Raw genomic sequence first — 7,598 nt, 5'->3', positions numbered from 1 at the left:
CTAGAGTGGGAATCATGGACTGAGGAATAAAACGAGTATGCGCGGGAGTCGGGGTACATTAGCCGCCATGGGTCTACTAGTGCCAAACGAGGGAGCATAGTGAGTATGGTATAGGCTGCTTAGGAGAGTTGGCGGGGTCGAGAGCCCGACCTGTCCAGGGTGACATCCAATATTGTATTAAAATCGCCTCCCCATATAATCGGGATTGAAAGGTAACTTCCCAGGACCGAGGCTAGGTGCAGATAGAAATCGGGATTGTCAATATTCGGGCCATAGATGTTCAGGATGGCTACCTCCTGGTGTTGTAGTGTGCTGATGGTCAATACATATCTACCGAGGGGATCAGCATTGGAATGGGTGCATACAAATTTCAGGCTCTTGTGTATTAAAGTGAGCGTGCAACGGCTCTGTGTGGAATAGTTAGTGTAATACCTTTTGGGGCCCCATTGTTTAGCAAATCCTTCGCATTGTTCAGAGCGAGCGTGGGTTTCTTGTAAGCATAACATTTTAACTCCATGGCGTTCAGCATGCAGTTGTATCTGCCGCATCTTTTTGTAGTTGGCCAGGCCACGAACATTCCAACTCATAAACGTCAGGTCGTTATTCGCCATTTGTGTGGTGGTGTTATTTGAAATTCAGGACCAAGACTTCCCAGCAAAGGAAGAAGAGTCATTCTGGGTGTACGTGGATCCCTACTAATGTATTCATGGCTTGGTACTGTAGTGCATGTGGCATCTCCGGTGGCCATCAAGAGTTTTTTTTACATATCATTCCCCCCTCCACCCCCCACCCACATCCCTCTCCCAATCAGAGAGACGAAATCCCAACAGCAAACTTGTCGGCATCAATGCCTGGTGGGCTGTTAGCTGGCCAGCGTAGGCGCGACAGACTATAGCGAGAGTAAGCAAGGTATTAATACAGCTGGAGTGGTTAATGCGTTCGGCAAAAGTTACTTATGCACTGGGTTGTAGGTGATGCCGAGAAGGGTTGCAGCCGACTATCACTGCTTAGTCTTAGCAGATAGGTTTTATCTATTACCATAGTAAGCATGATCTTCAGAGGTAGCATGCATAACTTATATCTATGGGAACACCGGGGTTTCAGTAATAGCCGAACACAATTAAACCAAGCATCGCAGTGTGACCGGAGCATTAGGATCAGCTGAACATGAAAAACCAAGCGAAAAACCAATAGCTTCTTTTGGATAGCATAACTGGCATATTGAGCAGAGCTACATGCGGCCTATTACTGGCATAAAACGACTTCAAGGTATTAGAATCAATTGGACCTCCTATATGCAGCTGAGGGATCAGCCAGGGAAGTGCTCATCGAGGAACTTAGAGGCCTCCTCTGGGATCGTAAAACAAGAAAGTTTTGTTGGAGTGCTCGATCCTCAGTTTGGCTGGGAACTGCATGGAGTACCTGGCTCCCAGGTCTTGGAGTCTCTTTTTCACAGCAGCGAAAATTTGGCATTCCCGCTGCACAGCCACGGAGTAGTCCGGGTAGAGGTGGACCCTGGCCGATCCCAGCAGTAGTTCTCCTTTGATCCTGGCTGCCCGCAGGAGGGCGTCTCGGTCCCGAAAGTTCAAGATCCTAGCTATCATGGGTCGTGGGGGAGCCCCCGGTCTGGGTTTAGCGGTCAAGGATCGGTGTGCTCTCTCAATTGCAAATTGCGGGGAAAGCTTGGGGGTGTCAAGGAGTGTCATGAGGATGCGTTCCACATAGTTCTCCATGGGCTCTGTGATGTTGTCTTCGGGTATTCTGACGATGTGTAAATTATTACGTCTCGAGCGGGATTCGAGATCGTCATTTTTCTTCTCCACTGCAGTCACCCGATTAGTAAGAGAACCGTGGACAAGTTAAGTGCATTTATTTGTTCTTGCTATGAAATTACATTCCAATCTGGGAATCATCTGCTAAGAGTGTCCAGGAAATCTGTTAGAACAGAAAGACTTCCTGCGGCTTCTTGGTCGCTTCTAATTATAGACAAGTCATTTTGAACCAATCCCACTACATCTATAATGACATCTCTCAGCGCATAGAAGCCCTGCTCTAGCGCTTGATAATTAGAATCAGATGCATGAAATCCTAGCTGCACTGCCTCACTTTCAGTCTGCAGGATTTACATTATTGCTTGTGACCAAGTGTACGTTCTAACTGTTATGGATGATTGTCCCACCTCACAAGGTACTCTAGGTTCAGAGGTGGTGCAGGTAGCAGCTCTCCTGACACGCCCACTTTGTGTGCGCCCCTCATCCCAGTAGCTAACCGCATGAAAACTGTCCAATTTTCTTCTTTTATGAAGTTATCTAGAGATTGTATCACCACACTCAGGAGATACTGCGAAAGGATTCCTTCTCACAGATTACTTACCGATATAGCTTGTGTCAGGGAAGTGTTATGGGAATTCAAAGCCACATATGTGCCCAGACTGGTTCCTGCTTTTCTTTTATTGCATTCATTTGCATAACACAGGTCTCCCTAATGCATAAGTAATATGTTTGGTGCCATTGCATTCCTTTTCTTCTCTATAGGACGCACTACAGAACTCACCTTCTTCTCTCTTCCATTCTGGGTACAAGCTTGAGTTCCTATTACTGCAAGTGGTCTGGAACTGCGTATAATTTAAAAAATACATCAAATGTGGGAATCTACATGCTATGTCTAACGTCTGAATATCTTTGATTTTCCATATCTGCTGACCCCAAGAAGACCATAGTGGGACAGGTTCCGCCATATTTGTTCAGTCATGTTTGAAAGGTATTCTCTGTCAAAAATGACTGAATCTGCACCATACATGTGCTGTGCATCATTTGGCTCTGGAGGGAATTTATATTGAGTTTCAAACATGTAATCCCCTGCTTGGTATGGTCTCAATGAAATATATGGGAACTGTGCTTGGAATTCAGCACTATCGGTTTGAAAAGGCACTGCACAGTGTTCCCAGAAAGTGTATTTGGGCCACAGGATAGGCTCACACCTGACAAGTAGAAAGGCATTGTAATATTGCCCATAACACATATGAGACCCTATCTCATGAAGATCCTCAACAGCATCAAAAACATCAAATAACGCATTTTGCGCAAATATCTGGAGCCTAGTTCTTAACAGTTCTCTATATGTTCTGGACACAGGATTGCTGGGTGCAAACAGTCTGGATTCATCAATCACAGAAGAAGTGTGAACTTGAGGCTGCTTGGCTGGGCCATTAAATGTCTTAAATGATGGCATCCACACATGACCCAGGGTTAGAGGAAACATCTGTACTGAGGCTGGAGTGCCCGGCTCTTGGAGCTCACTTTTCTCTAACATGTGTGAAGAGCTTAAAGGACTTAGAGCAACTTCTCTGCTTGCAGGTAAAGTGGAAACCTTGCTAAAAAATGCCCTGAAGTCAGTGAGATGAAAAACACAGTGAGGCTCAGCCACAGTAGGAGGCAATATACTGCCAACATTATTATATAACACTGTTTCAGAAAGTCTGTCCAAAAGAATTCTTTCATTACTTAGCAACTAGAAAAGCTTTCTGTTTCCAAATTGGCAGACCTACAGTACTTCCCTGAATTGTGGAGTTGTAGTCAAGAGTGGCATATTCTTCCTCATCTCGAACGCTAATCATTATCATTTGTCCGATCTCCATCTCTTCCTTTTCTCTGGGCTACTCACCTGGAAGAGGAGGATTGCATGGAAACATTGCGTTAACCATGTGGAGCGGGTTTCAGGTGATCCACAGAAACTTGCCTGGTACCTCTCTTGGGTGGTATTGTGGCCAGGACAGCAGTTCTGGAACCTTTCACTCAGATTACTTGCACTGCTGGTATGTAAGACGTGCCAAACTGATTCTTATCATGGATCTTCTCCAGGACCCAATCTCGTGCTTTGAGAGTGGTCTCAGGACTGGCCCCAGCAGCTTCCACCTGGAGGGATTCCCTTAGCAGCATTGACTCCAGTGGTTGCTCTTGCCTAGAGAGGGGGCTGGGGAGAGTGTACGGATCAGGCATAAACATCTTTCTCCCAAACAAGAGTTCAAATGGAGTCTTACCATTGCATAGAGACTGGGGTGGTAAATTATCTGAACTTCTGATCACTAGAGGCACATGGTCCACCCAGTTACCCACCCTCCCTCCCATTGAAAGGGCGCATTTAGAAAGACACACTTTTATGGAATGATTTGCCCGTTCAATTGTCCCATTCGGCTCAGGACGGAAAGGATGGGAATAGTGCAGCTCTGTTCCCCATGCCTCTAATGCCTTTCTGAGGGCCCGCCCTGCGAAAGCTGGACCATTATCAGCATGGAACGTTTGAGTTGCTGTCATGGGTACTACACCCCACAGTGCCTGTATGGCTGATTTGCACTCTGCTCTCTTTTATGGAATCATCCAGATGAACCTAGTGCAAGAATCCACTAATACAATATTTATTGCTATTAGTGGACCTATATGATCCAGATATTGAATCTCAAAAGGAAAGTTTGCCTTTCCTAAAGGAGCCTCTTTAGGCTTTTTGCTGTGGTCCACAGTTGTCCTCAGACATCTGTCACAGTTTGCTATGTATACTTTAACCTGTTGCCTAATCCTGGCCACCAATACCAGTCATGGAGTAGCTGTGCAGCTGCACTAACCCCAAAACGGGTAGATGCAAGTTCGGCATGTGTCACTGCAATCAGCTTTTCCCTGTCTGCTCTATTGAGGATTAATCTTTGAATAGGATTGCCTTTTTTCATAGGAATTGTGACTGCTGATTTTTTATTCTCAATGTCATAAATGTAATTACTTGGGAAACCTTTCGGCCTGCGTATAATACCTAAACAAGCTTCTTTTATTTCCTCATCCATTGCAGTTGCTGAGCGAGTTATGGCTGCTATCGGTTTCTCACTGTGTGCTCTTCAGCATATTTATATGTCAATGCATTGCCAGTGCTATGAATGTGCCCTTGAGTATGTACTCGTGTGTGCATCTCCCACAGCAAAGAGTAAGTCTGTTTCAGGTCCCAAACTTGTTTCCAGAGTTGCTTAGAAGCAATAGTTTTATACCTAATGTCTCTAAAGTCATTTTGAATCCACCATTGCAAATTAGTGTTATAGGCCATGACAATGTAATCTTAATCTGAGACTACTAGTGTGGGCTTCCCTGAGTCTGCTTGGTGCAATGCAAGCAGCAATCCATGCAATTCAGCAGTCTGGGCAGACATGTCTCCCAGATGCTTTGTTGCAATATCAGTGTGTATAAATGCTTGTTCATGTGTAAAATGTCCTATCACTGCTGCACATGCAGCAGCATATTTGGAATGTGTCCCTACCGCTGCTATGGTAGAGCCATCACAGTTAATTATTTGGAAAAAATCCAACAATGGCACATCAGGCAGTGAGGTGTCTGACTCTCTGTCTATTGTCCAAGTGAATCCACTCATTCTTTGCAATTCTGCCTTATCATTCTGGAGCATATTGAAATGCTGACCATTGAATCCATCTGGTATCCAATGCCTTTGCATTCGGCACGCTAGCGTTTGTGGCAGCCTCAAGTTGAGCTAAAGGTGTATTTATGTGTATAGTTCTATTTGACACTAAGGTGTATTGTCCCGGGAGGATAGCTCAGCGGCAGCGTGCGCGTCTTGGAAGCAAGACGACACGAAGCAACAACAGTTTCGATCCCTGGGTCCGCGCTTAGAAACCTCTGGGTGTTTAAGCGCGTTATAAATACGTAACTAAGACAAAAAAAAAAACACAACTACACAACTAAGAAAAACAAACAATTCCTGTAACAGCGCTTCGATGCCTGCGGGCTGTGTGAGCGCTTTATAAATGTAAAAAAAAAAATAATAAAATTAAAAGTATTTATGTGTATAGTTCTATTTGACACTAATGGCTGTTCCTTCTGAATGATCATCTGAACTGGTTCAAAAAAATGGGGGCGAAATCCTCTTTTTTGTGAGGGGGCCTGACTCTAGAGGGTTAGAGAGGAATATCAGAGGAGAGTTAGAGTCAAAGGCTACCCTAGTCATGGACGTAATGGGAGGTCACCTATGTAGTGGCAGTGGAGATAGATAAATGCTAGCTCAAGAGAGATCACCGGGAGCCAAACAATGATTTTGTCATAAAGAAAAGGTTTAATTCAACAAGTAGCAATAGTTTAATTCAACAAGTAGCAATACGCTAACATTGATTTAGCAATACATGAAATAATTGTCACTTGTTTTACTAACCCACTCATATGCATACCACAGTGTATTTTACTATGCATGCCCAACGTGCTACCTGAGGCACATGTCTATTTATGTCTCTTGTGTTATGTTGAATTAAACTTTTCCTTTTTGACAACATTATTTTTTGGCTCCCGGTGATCTCTCTTGAGCAAGCATTTATCTAGCTCCACTGCCACTATATAGGTGACCTCCCCTTACATCCATGACTAGGGTAGCCTTTCACTCTAACTCTCCTCTGATATTCCTCTCTAACCCTCTAGAGTCAGGCCCCCTCACAAAAAAGAGGATTTCGTCCCCATTTTTCAGGTGCATATTCATCTGAACTGGTGACAGAATGTTCTCCTCAGGTGTAAATCTTAATTCAGGTGTGGAATATACATGTGACTTATATGCAATTGGTTTGGTCTCCCCTAGATTGCAGACTGTGTATGTAAAAGCATTATATCCCATCAACAGGTTTATCTCTAAGTCTTGATCTGTGTTTCTGTCTTGCAAAGGACCGGTTTGAGTCATTAATGAGTACACATGGTGAAGAATGTGAGTGTGCTAATGGCAACCAATGGGCTGCTTTAATAAAAACGGTTTTTATCAAGGCATACAATGGTTTCAATAGCTCAGCAAAGTTAGACACATAAGATCTGCCAAAATTCAAAAGCCCTAAAATTGCCTGCAATTGCCTAAGTGTGTTAGGCGGCCGTATTCTGGCACACTTTTCAAGAAAATCTGCTGACAATACTCTACCCTCGTCTGAAAGAGTGAATCCTAAGAAGGTAACCTCACGATGAGCTATTCTTGCCTTCTTTTTAAAAAAAGAAAACACTCTTTATTGGCATTTATAACATGAAACAAAACAAAAACATACTTCCACATATTATCTCTGCCAACAACCCCACCTCCCTTGCTTCTTATTTACCCCTTTGTCCATCTGGTTTCCCATAACCACCTTCCATTTGCCCTTCACCTTCAATCCCTCCCGGGGTTCCTCCACCTCTAGGGCCTTATATATATGTGATACTCTCGCCCTCCCCACTGCCTGTTCCATTAATACCTGCAACAGTGAGCTGGCTGTTGGTTCCTCTGGCACGTCCCCCCACAACTCTGCTAACCTCTTAACCACTGCTCCATATGTCAGGAACAGTCCCTTTGGGGGACCATATTGTACACACCATTCCGAGAACGTCAGTAGAATCCCCCCTCAAACAGAGCCCCCACCACGCAGCAACCCTTCGCCCGGAGCCCCTGTACCCCCACCCTTCCAATGGCCTGCCTTAATTTCAGGTCCACACACCAGGGTAAGGCCACACTGTACAACTCCTTGGGCTGCCTCCTCTGAGTGTATTTTCTCCATACCACTCTGACCGATGTAAATACTATTGTCGTCCCCTTGTTCTCCACTGGGG

The sequence above is a fragment of the Ambystoma mexicanum genome, chromosome 13 (assembly GCF_040938575.1).
Source record: "Ambystoma mexicanum isolate Mex_15411 chromosome 13, UKY_AmexF1_1, whole genome shotgun sequence".
Lineage (NCBI taxonomy): Eukaryota > Metazoa > Chordata > Amphibia > Caudata > Ambystomatidae > Ambystoma > Ambystoma mexicanum.
Note: the sequence above shows the minus strand (reverse complement) of the source record.